Raw genomic sequence first — 22,439 nt, forward strand, 5'->3', positions numbered from 1 at the left:
CGGGCTATTCACCATGTTATCTGGCTATCCACCATGTTATCTTTAATATCTGGGTCCAACACAAAAAACCCATCCCACGATGCATCTTCCCCTTTTCTGTCGGAACCTCCCCTTCCCACTCGGTTTCCTGTTGTAGCGAGACATTTCTTGCTGGAGCCACTTTCTTTATAACCAGATGACGTCCACCTCATCTTCTTCGTGCATTGCAACATGGATGGAATTTTTCATGTTTATAATATAATAGAGTGGGTTAACCTAACACCTACTATTGACACAAAAACAACAAGTAACTATAGAATTCTCAAAGGTCCATTCAACTTTACAAATACACACTCACGTCGAAGGTGAGTGGAAATGTGAACATATTCGTAGTCATCAATATGCTCCTAAAGGAAATATGCCCTAGAGGCAATAATAAAGTTATTATTTTATATTTCCATATATCATGATAAATGTTTCTTATTCATGCTAGAATTATATTAACCGGAAACTTGATACATGTGTGGATACATAGACATAACACCGTGTCCCTAGTAAGCCTCTACTAGACTAGCTCGTTAATCAAAGATGGTTAAGTTTTCTAACCATAGACATGTGTTATCATTTGATGAACGGGATCACATCATTAGGAGAATGATGTGATGGACAAGACCCATCCGTTAGCTTAGCATATTGATCGTTCAGTTTTACTGCTATTGCTTTCTTCATGTCATATACATATTCCTTTGACTATGAGATTATACAACTCCCGGACACGGAGGAATACCTTGTGTGCTATCAAACGTCACAACGTAACCGGGTGATTATAAAGATGCTCTACAGGTATCTCCGAAGGTGTTTGTTAGGTTGGCATTGATCGAGATTAGGATTTGTCACTCCGAGTATCGGAGAGGTATCTCTGTGTAACACCCGGATAATTAGGCTACAGTAAAACTCTCTTGATGATGCCATGTCATCTCTGTTACTGTTGCTATCAAGTGTTAGTTCAAAACATTTCAAATTCAAAAAAATGAATTAGTGACAAACACCCAAAGTTTTCAAAAGTCAAAACAAAAATGTTCGGTGGGTGCCAAATATTGCACTGGTAATTATTGTGGAGAAAACATTTTTTTAGAAAGTGCCTAAGTATTTTAAAGTGAAATAAAACAGAAAAAATAAAGAAAAGAAAAGAAAAAGAACCCCCCTCACTGGACCAGGCGGCCCAGCTCATAGGCCAGACCGGCCCACCTGGCCCAGCTGGCCAACCGCCGGCCCAGCCCCCCTGCCTCGTCTCCCTTCCCTGTTCCCCCGACCCGGGTCGGAACAGGGGCGCATCGCCACCGGACCTCCCTCGCCGGCGTCGAGGAGAGGATAAGGCCGCCACGCCCCTGCCTCCTCGATCCCGCCTCCCACTCGCCCCACTCTCGCCCTCGGTTCCTGCGCCTCTGCGCCTCCCCCTCAGATCCACCTCTCTTCCCCCCTCGATCCCCACCGCATCCGAGCGCCACCGCCGCCATGGCTCCGGCCTAGCCACGGCCACCGTGCCCACCTCGCCGCTCCACTGTGTCCCCAAGGTCCGCCGTCGTCCGCTGCTTCGACTAGTGCACCACGTTGGAGCTCGGAGCCACCGCAACGCCCACGACGCCGCCGCCTTCCTCCTCTGCTCCGACAAGCTTCGCCGCCGCTCTTCACCAACTCCGGCGACGACTCTGCAGCTACTAAACCTCCCAAGGGCCACCGTGTGTGCCGCTCGGTGAGCCCCCGCTTTCTCCTAGCTCTCGCGCGCCTCCTAGCTAGCTCGCCCGCCGTCGCCCGAGCGCGTTGCCGCCGACAAGCTCGACGCCGTGGCCATGGTCGCCTTCACATGCGGCCGAGCGCCGCATCGTGCTCCTGGGGTCCCTAGGAGCCCAACGCGCCTGCGCACGCTCCCTCCCGTGCCTCCTAACGCCGTCCCCGATGAGCGCCCGAACGCATCACTGCGGAGCTCACCGCCGGCAAGGCTCCGGTGACCTTTTGGTCACGGGCTCAACCCCGTTGCACTCCCCACGCCGCGTAGAAAACCCCCAGCCTCTCCGTTTGCTCGCTTGCGCGCCGCAGCTCCGTTGTCGTCGAACACCCGTGCACTCCGCCGCTCGCCGGCGCCGATTCTGGCCAAGTCCGGCGATGCTACGGCCACCACTGGACGCGGCGCTGTGAGCTCGTTCGAACGCACCTAGCCCCGCTCCTCCCCGAGCCCCGTAGCACGATTCCGGCCAACTCCGGCGAGGGGCCGCCGTTGTTTTGGTCGCCGGAGTCGCTCCGGCGCCGGCCGCCGACGTGGCCTGCCACTAGGGTCCAGCAGGGTCACTGCCCGGTGGCCCCAGGAGCCCGGTTGGCCCAGTTGACCGGGTCAACTGCTGACTGGGCTGCCCAGTGAGACTGACGTGCGGGTCCCACCTCTTAATCCTCTAATTAAAACATTTTAATAATTAAAACTAATTAGTTTAGTTAATTAGACACTGACAGGTGGGCCCAGTAGTTTACTAACTAAATTTAGATTAGTTTGAACTCTGTTTAACCCACTGTCTATGACAGGTGGGTCCCCCATGTCAGTTTTGACCAGTCAACCAGACTGTTGACTGCTGACGTCACTCATACATCATGCTGACGTCATATTCCTTTTCTGTTAATTTAAGTAATTCCAGAAAATGATTAAATCTTTAGAAAATCATATAAAATAATCCGTAACTCGGATGAAAATACTTTCTACATGAAAGTTGCTCGGAACGACGAGACGAATCTGAATGCGCAGCCCGTTCATCCGCCACACATCCCTAACATATCGAACTCGCAACTTTCCCCCTCCGGTTCATCTGTCCAAAAACGCGAAACACCGGGAATACTTTCCCGGATGTTGTCCCCCTTTGCCGGTATCACCTAGTACCGCGTTTGGGCACACCTAGCATCACGCTTTGTCATGTCATGCATCGCCATGCATTTGTTTGCATTGTATTTATTAGTTCTCCCCCCTCTTCTCTCGCTAGACACCGAGACCGACGCCGCTGCTACCCAGTACAACTACGGTGTTGACGACCCCTCCTTCTCGGCTGAGCTTCCAGGCAAGCCCCCCCCCTCCCGTGATCACCAGATATCGCCTATTCTTCTCTATACTACTTGCATTAGAGTAGTGTAGCATGTTACTGCTTTCCGTTAATCCTATCCTGATGCATAGCCTGTCCTTGCTACTACTGTTGTTACCTTTACCTGCAATCCTACATGCTTAGTATAGGATGCTAGTTTTCCATCAGTGGCCCTACATTCTTGTCCGTCTGCTGTGCTATACTATCGGGCCGTGATCACTTGGGCGGTGATAACGGGTATATACTTATATACTCTATACATGATACCTGTGGGTGACTAAAGTCGGGTCGGCTCGTAGGAGTACCCGCGAGTGGATCTTGTGGCGGAGCGACAGGGCAGGTTGAGACCACCTAGGCGAGAGGTGGGCCTGGCCCTGGACGGCGTCCGCGGTTACTTCAAAATAACACGCTTAATGAGTTCTTGGTATTTGATCTGAGTCTGGCCATTTGGTCTATACGCACTAACCAACTACGCGGGAACAGTTATGGGCACTCGACGTCGTGGTATCAGCCGAAGCCTTCGTGACGTCAGCGACTGAGCGGCGCGCGCTGGATTGGACTGGAACGCCTGCTAGGCTAGGTCTGCTTCCGGCCGCGTTCACAACATGCAGGTGTGCAATGGGCGATGGGCCTAGACCCCTGCGCCATAGGATTTAGACCAGCGTGCTGACCTCTCTGTTGTGCCTAGGTGGGGATGCGACGTGTTGATCTTCCGAGGCCGGGCATGACCCAGGAAAGTGTGTCCGGCCAAATGGGATCGAGCGTGTTGGGTTATGTGGTGCACCCCTGCAGGGAAGTTTATCTATTCGAATAGCCGTGTCCCTCGGTAAAAGGACGACCCGGAGTTGTACCTTGACTTTATGACAACTAGAACCGGATACTTAATAAAATACACCCTTCCAAGTGCCAGATACAACCCGGTGATCGCTCTCTAACAGGGCGACGAGGAGGGGATCGCCGGGTAGGATTATGCTATGCGATGCTACTTGGAGGACTTCAATCTAGTCTCTTCTACATGCTGCAAGATGGAGGCTGCCAGAAGCATAGTCTTTGACAGGACTAGCTACCCCCCCTTATTCTGGCATTCTGCAGTTCAGTCCACCGATATGGCCCTTTACACATATAACCATGCATATGTAGTGTAGCTCCTTGCTTGCGAGTACTTTGGATGAGTACTCACGGTTGCTTTTCTCCCTCTTTTCCCCTTTCCTTTCTACCAGGTTGTCGCAACCAGATGCTGGAGCCCAGGAGCCAGACGCCACCGTCGACGACGACTCCTACTACACCGGAGGTGCCTACTACTACGTGCAGCCCGCTGACGACGACCAGGAGTAGTTAGGAGGATCCCAGACAGGAGGCCTGCGCCTCTTTCGATCTGTATCCCAGTTTGTGCTAGCCTTCTTAATGCAAACTTGTTTAACTTATGTCTGTACTCAGATATTGTTGCTTCCGCTGACTCGTCTATGATCGAGCACTTGTATTCGAGCCCTCGAGGCCCATGGCTTGTATTATGATGCTTGTATGACTTATTTATGTTTTAGAGTTGTGTTTTGATATCTTCCCGTGAGTCCCTGATCTTGATCGTACACGTTTGCGTGCATGATTAGTGTACGATTTAATCGGGGGCGTCACACTCTGGCCCCTCTCGGTAATGCACATCATAAGAAGCCTTGCAAGCAAAGTGATTTGCGGGATGATGCATTACGGAACGAGTAAAGAGACTTGCCGGTAACGAGATTGAACTAGGTATGAAGATATCGACGATCGAATCTCGGGCAAGTAACATACCGATGCAAAGGGAATATCGTATGTTGTCATAACGGTTCGACGATAAAGATCTTCGTAGAATATGTAGGAACCAATATGAGCATCCAGGTTCCGCTATTGGTTATTGACCAGAGAGGTGTCTTGGCCATGTCTACATAGTTCTCGAACCTGTAGGGTCCGCACGCTTAACGTTTGATGACGATTTTGTATTATATGAGTTATGTGATTTGGTGACCGAATGTTGTTCGGAATCCCGGATGAGATCACGGACATGACGAGGAGTCTCCAAATGGTCGAGAGGTAAATATTGATATACAAGACGATAGTATTCGGACACCGGATGTGATCCGGAGGGTACCGGGTATATCGGGTCACTCGAAGGGGTTCCGGGCACCCCCGGCAAATATATGGGCCTAATGGGCCAAGAGGGGAAACGTAGCAGCTAGCAAGGGTTGTTGCGCCCCCCATATGTGCCGAACGAGAGGAGGAAGGAAAGAGGAGAAGAGAGAAAGGAAGGGGAGGGATTCAACCTCCCCCTTCCTTCTCTCCTCCCTCCTCCTTCCTCCCCCTTCCGAAAAATATGGTAAGGGGGGGGGGCGAATTGGACAAGGCCCCAAGTAGGATTCCTCCTACTTGGGGCGCTCCATGGCAGCTCCCCTCCCCCTCCCACCTATATATACGTGGTGAGGGGGCGCCTAGAACACACACCAACAATTGTTAGCCGTGTGCGGCGCCCCCCTCCATAGTTTACGCCTCCGGTCATATTGTCGTAGTGCTTAGGCGAAGCCCTGCACGGATCACTTCACCATCACCGTCACCACGTCGTCGTGCTGACGGAACTCATCTACATCCTCGACACTTTACTGGATCAAGAGTTCGAGGGACGTCATCGAGCTGAACATATGCAGAACTCGGAGGTGCCGTATGTTCGGTGCTTGATCGGTCGGAACAAGAAGAAGTTCGACTACATCAACCGCGTTGTCAAACGCTTCCGCTTTCGGTCTACGAGGGTACGTAGACACACTCTCCCCCTCTCCTTGCTATGCATCTCCTAGATAGATCTTGCGTGAGCGTAGGAAATGTTTTGAAATTGCATGCTACGTTTCCCAATAGTGGTATCAGAGCTAGGTCTATGCATAGATGATATGCACAAGTAGAATGCAAAGTGTTGTGGGCGGTGATCGTCATACTGCTTACCACCAATATCTTATTTTGATTCAGCGGTATTGTTGGATGAAGCGGCCCAGACCAACCTTACATGACCACGTTCATGAGACCGGTTCCACCGCAGACAGGCAACTAGTTTTGCATAAAGGTGGCTGGTGGGTGTCTGTTTCTCCAGCTTTAGTTGAATCAAATTTGACTGCGGCCTGTCCTTGTTGAAGGTTAAAACGGCAAACTTGATAAATCACCGTTGTGGTTTTGATGCGTAGGTAAGAACAGTTCTTGCTAGAAGCCCGTAGCAGCCACGTAAAACTTGCAACAACAAAGTAGAGGGCGTCTAACTTGTTTTTGCAGGGCATGTTGTGATGTGATATGGTCAAGACATGATGTGATATACGTTATTGTATGAGATGATCATGTTTTGTAAAAGTTACTGGCAATCGGCAGGAGCCTAATGGTTGTCTCTTTATTGTATGAAATGCAAACACCATGTAATTGCTTTACTTTATCACTATGCATTAGCGATAGTTGTAGAAGCAATAGTTGGCGAGACGACCACGACGTTACGATGGAGATCAAGGTGTCAAGCCAGTGACGATGGAAATCATGACGATGCTTTGGAGATGGAGATCAAAAGCACAAGATGATGATGGCCATATCATGTCACATATTTTGATTGCATGTGATGTTTATCTTTTATGCATTTTATTTTATGTAGTACGGCGGTAGCATTGTAAGATGATCCCTTAACTAAAATTTCAAGGTATAAGTGTTCTCCCTGAGTATGCACCGTTGCGACAGTTCATCGTGCTGAGACACCACACGATGATCGGGTGTGATAGGCTCTACGTTCACATACAACGGGTGCAAGACAGTTTTGCACATGCAGAATACTCGGGTTAAACTTGACGAGCCTAGAATGTACAGACATGTCCTCGGAACACTGGAGACTGAAAGGTCAAACGTGAATCATATAGTAGATATGATCAACATAAAGATGTTCGCCATTGATGACTACTCCATCTCACGTGATGATCGGACATGGTTTAGTTGATTTGGATCACGTATCATTTAGATGACTTGAGGGATGTCTATCTAAGTGGGAGTTCTTAAGTAATATGATTAATTGAACTTAATTTATCATGAACTTAGTCCTGATAGTATTTGCATATCTATGTTGTAGATCAATAGCTCGCGATATAGCTCCTATATATTTTTGATATGTTCCTAGGGAAAAGTGGAAGATGATAGTAGCAATGATACGGACTGGGTCCGTGATCTGAGGATTATCCTCATTGCTGCACAGAAGAATTATGTCCTTGATGCACCACTAGGTGATAGACCTATTGCAGGAGCAGATGCAGACGTTATGAACGTTTGACAAGCTCGGTATGATGACTACTTGATAGTTTAGTGCACCATGCTTTACGGTTTAGAACCGGGACTTCAAAAACGTTTTGAACGCCATGGAGCATATGAGATGTTCCAAGAGTTGAAATTAGTATTTCAGACTCATGCCCATGTTGAGAGGTATGAGACCTCTGACAAGTACTTTGCCTACAAGATGGAGGAGAATAACTCAGCCAGTGAGCATATGCTCAAAATGTCTGGGTACTACAATCGCTTGAATCAAGTGGGAGTTAATCTTCTAGATAAGATAGTGATTGACAGAGTTCTCTAGTCATTATCACCAAGTTACTAGAACTTCGTGATGAACTATAATATGCAAGGGATGACAAAAACAATCCCCAAGCTCTTCGCGATGCTGAAATCAACGAAGGTAGAAATCAAGAAATAACATTAAGTGTTGATGATTAACAAGACCATTAGTTTCAAGAAAAAGGCAAGGGAAAGAAAGGGAACTTCAAGAAGAATGGCAAGCAAGTTGTCACTCTCGGGAAGAAGCCCAAAGCTGGACCCAAGCCTGAAACTGAGTGCTTCTACTGCAAAGGAAATGGTCACTGGAAGCGGAACTGCCCCAAATACTTGGTGGATAAGAAGGATAGCAAAGTGAACATTGGTATATTTGATATACATGTTATTGATGTGTACTTTACTAGTGTTCATAGTAACCCCTGGGTATTTGATACCGGTTCAGTTGCTAAGATTAGTAACTCGAAATAGGAGTTACAAAATGAACAGAGACTAGTTGAGCGCAAAGTGACGATGTGTGTTGGAAGAGATTCCAAGGTTGATAAGATCACCATCGCATACTCCCTCTACCTTCGGGATTAGTGTTGAACCTAAATAAATGTTATTTGGTGTTTGCGTTGAGCATGAATATGATTGGATCATGTTTATTGCAATACGGTTATTCATTTAAGTAGGAGAATATTGTTGTTCTGTTTACATGAATAAAACCTTCTATGGTCATACACCCAATGTAAATGATTTATTGAATCCTGATCGTAGTAATACACATATTCATAATATTGATGCCAAAAGATGCAAAGTTGATAATGATAGTGAAGGAAATATGCCCTAGAGGCAATGATAAAGTTGTTATTTATATTTCCTTATATCATGATAAATGTTTATTATTCATGCTAGAATTGTATTAACCCGAAACTACATGTGTGGATACATAGACAAAACAGAGTGTCCCTAGTAAGCCTCTACTTGAGTAGCTCGTTGATCAAAGATGGTTAAGCTTCCTAACCATAGACATGTGCTGTAATTTGATGAACGGGATCACATCATTAGAGAATGATGTGATGGACAAGACCCATCCGTTAGCTTAGCATAATGATCGTTTAGTTTTATTGCTATTGCTTTCATCATGACTTATACATGTTCCTCTGACTATGAGATTATGCAACGCCCGAATACCGGAGGAACACCTTGTGTGCTATCAAACATCACAATTTAACTGGGTGATTATAAAGATGCTCTACAGATGTCTCCAAAGGTGTTTTTTGGGTTGGCATAGATCGAGATTAGGATTTGTCACTCCGTGTATCGGAGAGGTATCTTTGGGCCCTCTCGGTAATGCACATCACTATAAGCCTTGCAAGCAATGTGACTAATGACTTAGTCACGGGATGATGCATTACGGAATGAGTAAAGAGACTTGCCGATAACGAGATTGAACTAGGTATGATGATACCGACGATCGAATCTCGGGCAAGTAACATACCGATGACAAAGGGAACAACGTATGTTGTTATGCGGTTTGACCGATAAAGATCTTCGTAGAATATGTAGGATCCAATATGAGCATCCAGGTTCCGCTATTGGTTATTGACCGGAGATGTGTCTCGGTCATGTTTACATAGTTCTCGAACCCGTAGGGTCCGCACACTTAACGTTCGATGACGATTTGTATTATGAGTTATGTGATTTGATGACCAAAGTTTGTTTGGAGACCCGGATGAGATCACGGACATGACGAGGAGTCACAAAATGGTCGAGAGGTAAACATTGATATATTGGAAGGTAGTATTCGGACACCGGAAGGGTTCCGAAGTGTATCAGGTACATACCGGAGTACCGGAGGGGTTACCGGAAACCCCCGGGGAAAGATATGGGCCTTATGGGCCATAGGAGGGAGGCTAACCAGCCCACAAGGGGCTGGTGCGCCCCCCACAAGGGAGGAGGCCGAATTGGACTTGGGAAGAGGGCGCCACCCCCCTTTCCTTCTCCTACTCCCTCTCCTTCCCCTTTTCCCCCTCCGGTAGAAGGAAAAAAGGGTGGGGCCGAATCCTACTAGGACTGGAGTCCTAGTAGGACTCCCCTCTCCCTGGCGCGCCCCTTGTTGGCCGGCCTCCTCCTCCCCTCCTTTATATACAGGAGCAGGGGGACACCCCAAAGACACACAAGTTTCTCTTAACCGTGTGCGGTGCCCCCCTCCAGAGTTACACACCTCGGTCATATCATCGTAGTGCTTAGGCGAAGCCCTGTGCTGGTAACTTCATCATCACCGTCACCACACCGTCGTGCCGACGGAACTCTCCCTCGGCCTCAACTGGATCAAGAGTTCGAGGGACGTCATCGCGCTGAACGCGTGCTGCCGCGGAGGTGCCGTACGTTGGTACTTGGATCGGTTGGATCGTGAAGACGTTCTACTACATCAACCACGTTACTAAACGCTTCCGCTTTCGGTCTACGAGGGTACGTGGACACACTCTCCCCGCTCGTTGCTATGCTTCTCCTAGATAGATCTTGCATGATCGTAGGAAAATTTTGAAACACTACGTTCCCTAACAGTGGCATCAGAGCCAGGTCTATGCGTAGATGTTATATGCACGAGTAGAACACAAAGAGTTGTGGGCGATAATAGTCATATTGGTTACCACCAACTTGTTACTTTGATTCGGCGGTATTTTTGGATGAAGCGGCCTGGACCGGCATTACATGACCGCGTTCATGAGATTGGTTCTACCGACGTGCTTCGCACACAGGTGGCTAGCGGGTGTCAGTTTCTCCAACTTTAGTTGAATCTAGTTTGACTACGGCCGGTCCTTGTTGAAGGTTAAAACAACACACTTGACGAAAAATCATTGTGGTTTTGATGCGTAGGTAAGAACGGTTCTTGGTAGAAGCCCGTAGCAGCCATGTAAAACTTGCATACAATGGGTGCAAGCCAGTTTTGCACACGCGAAATACTTGGGTTAAACTTGACGAGCCTAGCATATGCAGATATGGCCTCGGAACACTGAGACCGAAAGGTCAAACGTGAATCATATAGTAGATATGATCAACATAGAGATGTTCACCATTGAAAACTACTCCATCTCACGTGATGATCACACATGGTTTAGTTGATATGGATCACGTGATCATTTAGATGACTAGAGGGATGTCTATCTAAGTGGGAGTTCTTAAGTAATATGATTAATTAAACTTAATTTATCATGAACTTGGTCCTGATAGTATTTGCATATCTATGTTATAGATCAATAGCTTGCGATGTAGCTCCCCGTTTATTTTTGATATGTTCCTAGAGAAAAATAAGTTGAAAGATGATACTAGCAATGATGCGGACTATATCCATGATATGAGGATTATCCTCATTGCTGCACAGAAGAATTATGTCCTTGATGAACCGCTAGGTGACGGACCTATTGCAGGAGCAAATACAGACGTTATGAACGTTTGGCAAGCTCGGTATGATGACTACTTGATAGTTCAGTGTGCCATGCTTTACGGCTTAGAACCGGGACTTCAAAAATGTTTTGAACGCCATGGAGCATATAAGATGTTCCAAGAACTGAAATTGGTATTTCACACTCATGCACGAGTCGAGAGGTATGAGACCTCTGACAATACTTTGCCTACAAGATGGAGGAGAATAGCTCAACCAGTGAGCATGTGCTCAGAATGTCTGAGTACTACAATCGCTTGAATCAAGTGGGAGTTAATCTTCTAGATAAGATAGTGATTGATATAGTTCTCTAGTCACTATCACCAAGTTACTAGAACTTTGTGATGAACTATAATTTGCAAGGGATGACGGAAATGATTCCCGAGCTCTTCGCGATGCAGAAATCGGCGAAGGTAGAAATCAAGAAAGAGCATCAAGTGTTGATGGTTAACAAGACCACTAGTTTCAAGAAAAGGGGCAAAGGAAAAGAAAGGGAACTTCAAGAAAGAATGGCAAGCAAGTTGCCACTCCCGTGAAAGAAACCCAAAGCTAAACCTAAGCCTGAAACTGAGTGCTTCTACTGCAAAGGGAATGGTCACTTGAAGCGGAACTACCCCAAATACTTGGCAGATAAGAAGGATGGAAAGTGAACAAAGGTATATTTGATATACATGTTATTGATGTGTACTTTACTAGTGTTCATAGTAACCCCAGGGTATTTGATACCGGTTCAGTTGCTATAACTAGTAACTCGAAACAGGAATTGCAGAATGAACATAGACTAGTTAAGGGTGGGTTGACGATGTATGTTGGAAGTGATTCCAAGGTTGATAAGATCACCATCGCACACTCCCTCTACCATCGAGATTAGTGTTGAACCTAAATAAATGTTATTTGGTGTTTGTGTTGAGCATGAAAATGATTGGATCATGTTCATTGCAATACATTTATTCATTTAAGTCAGAGAATAATTGTTGTTCTGTTTACATGAATAAAACCTTCTATGGTCATACACCCAATGTGAATGGTTTATTGAATCCTGATCGTAGTGATACACATATTCATAATATTGATGCCAAAAGATGCAAAGTTAATAATGATAGTGCAACATACTTGTGGTAGTGCCGTTTAGGTCATATTGGTGTAAAGCGCATGAAGAAACTCCATGCAGATGGGCTTTTGGAATCACTTGATTATGAATCATTTGATACTTGTGAACCATGCCTCATGGGCAAGATGACTAAAACTCCGTTCTCCGGAACAATGGAGCGAGCCACTGACTTATTGGAAATAATACACACCGATGTATGCGGTCCGATGAGTGTTGAGGCTCACGGCGGGTATCGTTATTTTCTGACCTTCATAGATGATTTGAGCAGATATGGGTATATCTACTTAATGAAACACAAATCTGAAACATTTGAAAAGTTCAAAGAATTTCATAGTGAAGTTGCGACACATCGTAACAAGAAAATAAAGTTTCTACTATCTGATCGCGGAGGCGAATATTTGAGTTACGAGTTTGGCCTTCATTTGGAACAATGTGGAATAGTTTCGCAACTCACGCCACCTGGAACACCACAGCGTAATGGTGTGTCCGAACATCGTAACCGTACTTTATTAGATATGATGCGATCTATGATGTCTCTTACCGATTTACCACTATCGTTTTGGGGTTATGCATTAGAGACAGCTGCATTCACGTTAAATAGGGCACCGTCTAAAAATCCGTTGAGACGACACCGTATGAACTGTGGTTTAGCAAGAAACCTAAGATGTTGTTTCTTAAAGTTTGGGGTTGCGATGCTTATGTGAAAAAGCTCCAGCTTGATAAGCTCGAACCCAAATCGGAGAATTGCGTCTTCATAGGATATCCAAAAGAAACTGTTGGGTACCCCTTCTATCACAGATCCGAAGGCAAGATATTTGTTGCTAAGAATGGATCCTTTCTAGAGAATGAGTTTTTCTCGAAAGAAGTGAGTGGGAGGGAAGTAGAACTTGATGAGGTAATTGTACCTTCTCCCGAATTGGAAAGTAGTTCATCACAAAAATCAGTTCGACTGATTCCTACACCAATTAGTGAGGAAGCTAATGATGATGATCCTGAAACTTCTGATCAAGTTACTATTGAACCTCGTAGGTCAACCAGATTACGATCCGCACCAGAGTGGTACGGTAATCCTGTTCTCTGAGGTCATGCTACTTGACCATGACGAACCTACGAACTATGAGGAAGCCATGATGAGCCCAGATTCCGTGAAATGGCTTGAAGCCATGAAATCTGAGATGGGATCCATGTATGAGAACAAAGTGTGGACTTTGGTGGACTTGCTCGATGATTGGCAAGCCATTGAGAATAAATGGATCTTCAAGAGGGAGACGTACGCTGATAGTAGTGTTACTATCTACAAAGCTCGACTTGTCGAAAAGGGTTTTTGAAAAATTCAAGATGTTGACTACGATGAGATTTTCTCACTCGTATCGATGCTTAAAGTCTGTTCGAATCATGTTAGCAATTGCCACATTTTATGAAATCTGACAAATGGATATCAAAATTGCATTCCTTAATGGATTTATTAAAGAAGAGTTGTATATGATACAACTAGAAGGTTTTGTCAATCCTAAAGGTGCTAACAAAATGTGCAAGCTCCAGCGATCCATCTATGGACTGGTGCAAGCATCTCAGTGTTGGAATATACGCTTTGATAAGTTGATCAAAGCATATAGTTTTATACAGACTTGCGGTGAAGCCTGTATTTACAAGAAAGTGAGTGGTAGCACTACAACCTTTCTGATAAGTATATGTGAATGACATATTGTTGATCGGAAATGATGTAGAATTTTCTGGAAAGCATAAAGGAGTGTTTGAAAGGAGTTTTTTCAAAGAAAGACCTCGGTGAAGCTGCTTACATATTAAGCATCAAGATCTATAGAGATAGATCAAGACGCTTGATAAATTTTGCAATGAGTACATACCTTGACAAGTTTTTTGAAGTAGTTCAAAATGGAACAATCAAAGAAGGAGTTCTTGCCTGTGTTGCAAGGTGTAAAGTTGAGTAAGGCTCAACACACGACGACGACAGATAATAGAAAGAGAATGAAAGTCATTCCCTATGCCTCAGCCATAGGTTCTATAAAGTATGCTACGCTGTGTACCAAACCTATTGTGTACCTTGCCATGAGTTTGGCAAGGGGGTACGATATTGATCCAGGAGTGGATCACTTGACAACGGTCAAAATTATCCTTAGAAGACTAAGGAGATATTTCTCAGTTATGGAGGTGATAAAGAGTTCGTCGTAAAGAGTTACGCCGATGCAAGATTTTACACCGACCCGGATGACTCTGAGTCTCAATCTGGATACATATTGAAAGTGGGAGCAATTAGCTGGAGTAGCTCCATGCAGAACATTGTAGACATAGAAAATTTGCAAAGTACATACGGTTCTGAATGTGACAGACCCATTGACTAAGCTTCCCTCACAAGCAAAACATGATCACACCTTAGTACTCTTGTTGGAAATATGCCCTAGAGGCAATAATAAATTGGTTATTATTATATTTCCTTGTTCATGATAATCGTTTATTATCCATGCTAGAATTGTATTGATAGGAAATTAAGATACATGTGTGGATACATAGACAACACCATGTCCCTAGTAAGCCTCTGGTTGACTAGCTCGTTGATCAATAGATGGTTACGGTTTCCTCACCATGGACATTGGATGTTGTTGATAACGGGATCACATCATTAGGAGAATGATGTGATGGACAAGACCCAATCCTAAGCCTAGCACAAGATCGTGTAGTTCGTTTGCTAAGAGCTTTTCTAATGTCAAGTATCATTTCCTTAGACCATGAGGTTGTGCAACTCCCGGATACCGTAGGAATGCTTTGGGTGTACCAAACGTCACAACGTAACTGGGTGGCTATAAAGGTGCACTACAGGTATCTCCGAAAGTGTCTGTTGGGTTGGCACGAATCGAGACTGGGATTTGTCACTCCATGTAAAACGGAGAGGTATCTCTGGGCCCACTCGGTAGGACATCATCATAATGTGCACAATGTGACCAAGGAGTTGATCACGGGATGATGTGTTACGGAACGAGTAAAGAGACTTGCCGGTAACGAGATTGAACAAGGTATCGGGATACCGACGATCGAATCTCGGGCAAGTACTATACCGGTAGACAAAGGGAATTGAATACGGGATTGATTGAATCCTCGACATCGTGGTTCATCCGATGAGTTCATCGTGGAACATGTGGGAGCCAACATGGGTATCCAGATCCCGCTGTTGGTTATTGACCAGAGAGTCGTCTCGGTCATGTCTACATGTCTCCCGAACCCGTAGGGTCTACACGCTTAAGGTTCGGTGACGCTAGGGTTATAGAGATATTAGTATGCGGTAACCCGAAAGTTGTTCGGAGTCCCGGATGAGATCCCGGACGTCACGAGGAGTTCCGGAATGGTCCGGAGGTAAAGATTTATATATGGGAAGTCTTATTTTGGTCGCCGGAAAAGTCTCGCGCATTATCGGTATTGTACCGGGAGTGCCGAAAGGGGTCCGGGGGTCCACCAGCCCCGGGGGGCCACATGGGCTGTAGGGGTGTGCGCCTTGGCCTATATGGGCCAAGATCACCAGCCCCAAGAGGCCCATGCGCCAAGAGATAAGGGAAAGGGAGAGTCCTAAAGGGGGAAGGCACCTCCGAGGTGCCTTGGGGAGGATGGACTCCTCCCTGGCCGCACCCTTCCTTGGAGGAAGGGCCAAGGCTGCGCCCCCCCTCTCCCTTGGCCCTATATATAGTGGGGGGAGGGAGGGCAGCAATACCTAAGCCCTGGCGCCTCCCTCTCCCTCCCGTGACACCTCTTCCTCCCCGCTTGCGCTTGGCGAAGCCCTGCCGGGATCCCGCTACTTCTACCACCACGCCGTCGTGCTGCTGGATCTCCATCAACCTCTCCTCCCCCCTTGCTGGATCAAGAAGGAGGAGACGTCGCTGCTCCGTACGTGTGTTGAACGCGGAGGTGCCGTCCGTTCGGCGCTAGGATCATCGGTGATTTGGATCACGACGAGTACGACTCCATCAACCCCGTTCTCTTGAACGCTTCCGCTCGCGATCTACAAGGGTATGTAGATGCACTCCTTCCCTCTCGTTGCTAGTAAACTCCATAGATTGATCTTGGTGATGCGTAGAAAATTTTGTATTTCTGCTACGTTCCCCAACAGTGGCATCATGAGCTAGGTCTATGCATAGTTTCTATGCACGAGTAGAACACAAAGTAGTTGTGGGCGTCGATTTTGTCAATTTACTTGCCGTTACTAGTCTTATCTTGATTCGGCGGCATCGTGGGATGAAGCGGCCCGGACCGACCTTACACGTACTCTTACGTGAGACAGGTTCCACCGACTGACATGCACTAGTTGCATAAGGTGGCTAGCGGGTGTCTGTCTCTCCCACTTTAGTCGGATCGGATTCGATGAAAAGGGTCCTTATGAAGGGTAAATAGAAATTGGCATATCACGTTGTGGCTTTTGCGTAGGTAAGAAACGTTCTTGCTAGAAACCCATAGCAGGCACGTAAAACATGCAACAACAATTAGAGGACGTCTAACTTGTTTTTGCAGGGTATGCTATGTGATGTGATATGGCCAAAAGGATGTGATGAATGATATATGTGATGTATGAGATTGATCATGTTCTTGTAATAGGAATCACGACTTGCATGTCGATGAGTATGACAACCGGCAGGAGCCATAGGAGTTGTCTTAATTTATTGTATGACCTGCGTGTCAATGAATAACGCCATGTAATTACTTTACTTTATTGCTAACCGTTAGCCATAGTAGTAGAAGTAATAGTTGGCGAGACAACTTCATGAAGACACGATGATGGAGATCATGGTGTCATGCCGGTGACGAAGGTGATCATGCCGCGCCTCAAAGATGGAGATCAAAAGGCGCAAGATGATATTGGCCATGTCACGTCACTTTATGATTTGCATGTGATGTTTATCATGTTTACATCTTATTTGCTTAGAACGACGGTAGCATAAATAAGATGATCCCTCACTAAAATTTCAAGAGATGTGTTCCCCCTAACTGTGCACCGTTGCGAAGGTTCGTTGTTTCGAAGCACCACGTGATGATCGGGTGTGATAGATTCTAACGTTCGAATACAACGGGTGTTGACGAGCCTAGCATGTACAGACATGGCCTCGGAACACATGCGAAACACTTAGGTTGACTTGACGAGCCTAGCATGTACAGACATGGCCTCAGAACACAAGAGACCGAAAGGTCGAACATGAGTCGTATAGTAGATATGATCAACATGGAGATGTTCACCGATGATGACTAGTCCGTCTCACGTGATGATCGGACACGGCCTAGTTTGACTCGGATCATGTATCACTTAGATGACTAGAGGGATGTCTATCTGAGTGGGAGTTCAATAATCAGATGAACTTCATTATCATGAACATAGTCAAAAGGTCTTTGCAAATAATGTCGTAGCTTACGCTTTAGTTCTACTAAGATATGTTCCTAGAGAAAATTTAGTTGAAAGTTGATAGTAGCAATTATGCGGACTGGGTCCGTGAACTGAGGATTGTCCTCATTGCTACACAGAAGGCTTATGTCCTTAATGCACCGCTCGGTGTGCTGAACCTCAGCGTCGTCTGTAGATGTTGCGAAACATCTGACATACACGTTTTGATGACTACGTGATAGTTCAGTGTGTAATGCTAACGGTTTAAAATTGTGGCGACAAGACGTTTTTGAAACGTCGCAGAACATATGAGATGTTCCGAAGACTGAAATTGGGATTTCAGACTAGTGCCCACGTCAAGAGGTATGAGACCTCTGACAAGTTTCTTAAGCCTGCAAACTAAGGGAGAAAAGCTCAATCGTTGAGCATGTGCTTAGATTGTCTGAGTACCACAATCGCTTGAATCGAGTGGGAGTTAATCTTCCAGATGAGATAGTGATGGTTCTCCATAGTCACTGCCACCAAGCTATTAGAGCTTCGTGATGAACTATAACATATCAGGGATAGACATGATGATCCTTGAGCAACTCGCGATGTTCGACACCGCGAAAGTAGAAATCAAGAAGGAGCATCAATTGTTGATGGTTAGTAAAACCACTAGTTTCTAGAAGGGCAAGGGCAAAAGGGATACTTCATGAAACAGCAAATCATTTGCTGCTCTAGTGAAGAATCCCAAGGTTGAACCCAAACCCGAGACTAAGTGCTTCTGTAATGAGGGGAACGGTCACTGAAGCAGAGCTACCCTAGATACTTGGTAGATGAGAAGGCAGGCAAGGTCGACAGAAGTATATTGGATATACATTATATGAATGTGTACTTTACTAGTACTCCTAGCAGCACCAGTGTATTAGATACCGGTTCGGTTGCTAAGTGTTAGTAACTCGAAATAAAAGCTGCGGAATAAATGGAGACTAGCTAAAGGTGAGATGACGATGTGTGTTGGAAGTGTTTCCAAGGTTGATGTGATCAAGCGTCGCATGCTCCCTCTACCATCGAGATTGGTGTTAAACCTAAATAATTGTTATTTGGTGTTTGCGTTGAGCATAAACATGATTGGATTATGTTTATCGCAATACGGTTATTCATTTAAGGGGAATAATGGTTACTCTGTTTATTTGAATAATACCTTCAATGGTCTTGCACCTAAAATGAATCTCGATCGTAGTGATACACATGTTCGTGCCAAAAGATATAAAATAGTAATGATAGTACCACATACTTGTGGCACTGCCATTTGAGTCATATTGGTATAGAACGCATGAAGAAGCTCCATGTAGATGGATCTTTGGACTCACTCGTTTTGAAAAGATTGAGACATGCGAACCATGTCTATTGGTATATATGCATGAAGAAACTCCATGCAGATGGATCGTTTGGACTCATTTGATTTTGAATCACTTGAGACATGCAAATCATACCACATGGGCAAGATGACTGAAAGGCCTCGTTTTCAGTAAGATGGAACAAGAGAGCAACTTGTTGGAAGTAATACATTTGATGTGTGCAGTCCAATGAGTGCTGAGGCACGCAGTGGATATCGATATGTTCTTACTTCACAGATGATTTGAGTAGATGCTGAGAATATTTACTTGATGAAACACAAGTCTGAATTATTGAAAGGTTCAAGTAATTTCAGAGTGAAGTTGAAGATCGTCGTGACAAGAGGATAAAATGTCTATGATATGATCATAGAGATATCTAAGTTACGAGTTTGGCACACAATTAAGACATTGTGGAAAGTGTTTCACAATTAATACCGCCTGGAACACCACAGTGTGATGGTGTGTCCGAACATCATAACTGCACCCTATTGGATATGGTGCATACCATGATGTCTCTTATCGAATTACAACTATCGTTTATGGGTTAGGCATTAGAGACAACCGCATTCACTTTAAATAGGGCACCACGCAATTCTGTTGAGACGACACCGTATGAACTATGGTTTAGAGAAACCTAAGCTGTCGTTTCTTAAAAGTTTGGGGCTGCGACGCTTATGTGAAAAAGTTTCAGGCTGATAAGCTCGAACCCAAAGCGGATAATGCATCTTCATAGAATACCCAAAACAGTTGGGTATACCTCCTATTTTAGATCTGGAAGCAAAAGCAATTGCTTCTAGAAACGAATCCTTTCTCGAGGAAAAGTTTCTCTCGAAAGAATTGAGTGGGAGGATGGTGGAGACTTGATGAGGTTATTGAACCATAACTTCAACTAGTGTGTAGCAGGGCACAGGAAGTTGTTCCTGTGGCACCTACACCAATTGAAGTGGAAGCTTATGATAGTGATCATGAAACTTCGGATCAAGTCACTACCAAACTTCGTAGGACGACGAGGATGCGTACTACTTCAGAGTAAGGCGTAATCCTGTCTTGGAAGTCATGTTGTTGGACAACGATGAACCTATGAGCTGTGGAGAAGCGATGGTGGGCCCGGATTCCGACGAATGGCTCGAGGCCATGAAATCCGAGTTAGAATCCATGTATCAGAACAAAGCATGGACTTTGGTGAACTTGCCCGATGATCGGCAAGCCATTGAGATAAATGGATCTTTAAGAAGAAGACGGACATGGACGGTAATGTTACCGTCTATGAAGCTCGACTTGTGGCAAAGAGTATTTTCACAAGTTCAAGGAGTTGACTACGATGAGATTTTCTCATCAGTAGCGATGCTTAAGTCCGTCGGAATCATGTTAGCATTAGCTGCATTTATGAAATCTGGCAGATGGATGTCAAAAACAAGTTTCCTTACCAGTTTTCGTAAGGAAAGGTTGTATGTGATACAATCAGAAAGGTTTTGTCGATCCTAAGGATGCTAAAAGGTATGCTAGCTCCAGCGATCCTTCCATGGACTAGAGCAAGCATCTCGGAGTCAGAATATACGCTTTGATGGAGTGATCAAAGCTTTTGGGTTTATACAAAGTTTGTTAGAAACTTGTATTTACAATAAAGTGAGTGGGAGCGCTACAACATTTCTGATAAGTATATGTGAATGACATATTGTTGATCCGAAATGATGTAAAATTTCTGGAAAGCATAAAGGGTTGTTTGAAAGGAGTTTTTCAAAGGAAGACCTGGATAAAGCTGCTTACGTATTGGGCATCAAGATCTATAGAGATAGATCAAGATGCCTGATGATACTTTCAAAGAACGCACACCTTGACATGATTTTGAAAGAGTTCAAAATAGATCAGCAAAGAAGGAGTTCTTGGCTGTGTTATAAGGTGTGAGTATTGAGTAAGACTCAAGACCTGACCACAGCAGAAGAGAGAGAAAGCACGAAGGTCGTCCCCTATGCTTTAGACGTAGGCTCTACAGTATGCTATGCTGTGTACCGCACATGAAGTGTGCCTTGCCATGAGTTGGTCAAGGGATACAATAGTGATCCGGGAATGGATCACATGACAGCGGTCGAACTTATACTTAGTATCTAGTGGACTAAGGAATTTTCTCGATTATGGAGGTGAAAAGGAGTTCGTCGTAAAGGGTTACGTCGATGCGAACTTTGACACTAATCCGGATGACTCTGAGTAGTAGACCGGATTCATATAGTAGAGCAGTTATTTGAAATGGCTCCAAGTAGCGCGTGGTAGCATCCACAAGATGACATAGATATTCGTAAAGCACACACGGATCTGAAAGGTTCAGACTTGTTGACTAATAACCTCTCTCACAAGCATAACATGATCAAACCAGAACTCATTGAGTGTTAATCACATAGTGATGTGAACTAGATTGTTGACTCTAGTAAACTCTTTGGATGTTGGTCACATGGTGATGTGACCTGTGAGTGTTAATCACATGGTGATGTGAACTAGATTATTGACTCTAGTGCAAGTGGGAGACTGTTGGAAATATGCCCTAGAGGCAATAATAAATTGGTTATTATTATATTTCCTTGTTCATGATAATCGTTTATTATCCATGCTAGAATTGTATTGATAGGAAACTAAGATACATGTGTGGATACATAGACAACACCATGTCCCTAGTAAGCCTCTAGTTGACTAGCTCGTTGATCAATAGATGGTTACGGTTTCCTGACCATGGACATTGGATGTCGTTGATAACGGGATCACATCATTAGGAGAATGATGTGATGGACAAGACCCAATCCTAAGCCTAGCACAAGATCGTGTAGTTCGTTTGCTAAGAGCTTTTCTAATGTCAAGTATCATTTCCTTAGACCATGAGGTTGTGCAACTCCCGGATACCGTAGGAATGCTTTGGGTGTACCAAACGTCACAACGTAACTGGGTGGCTATAAAGGTGCACTACAGGTATCTCTGAAAGTGTCTGTTGGGTTGGCACGAATCGAGACTGGGATTTGTCACTCCGTGTAAAACGGAGAGGTATCTCTGGGCCCACTCGGTAGGACATCATCATAATGTGCACAATGTGACCAAGGAGTTGATCACGGGATGATGTGTTACGGAACGAGTAAAGAGACTTGCCGGTAACGAGATTGAACAAGGTATCGGGATACCGACGATCGAATCTCGGGCAAGTACTATACCGGTAGACAAAGGGAATTGAATACGGGATTGATTGAATCCTCGACATCGTGGTTCATCCGATGAGTTCATCGTGGAACATGTGGGAGCCAACATGGGTATCCAGATCTCGCTGTTGGTTATTGACCGGAGAGTCGTCTCGGTCATGTCTACATGTCTCCCGAACCCGTAGGGTCTACACGCTTAAGGTTCGGTGACGCTAGGGTTATAGAGATATTAGTATGCGGTAACCCGAAAGTTGTTCGGAGTCCCGGATGAGATCCCGGACGTC

This window comes from Aegilops tauschii, chromosome 1 (assembly GCF_002575655.3).
Source record: "Aegilops tauschii subsp. strangulata cultivar AL8/78 chromosome 1, Aet v6.0, whole genome shotgun sequence".
In the NCBI taxonomy this organism is placed as follows: Eukaryota; Viridiplantae; Streptophyta; class Magnoliopsida; order Poales; family Poaceae; genus Aegilops; species Aegilops tauschii.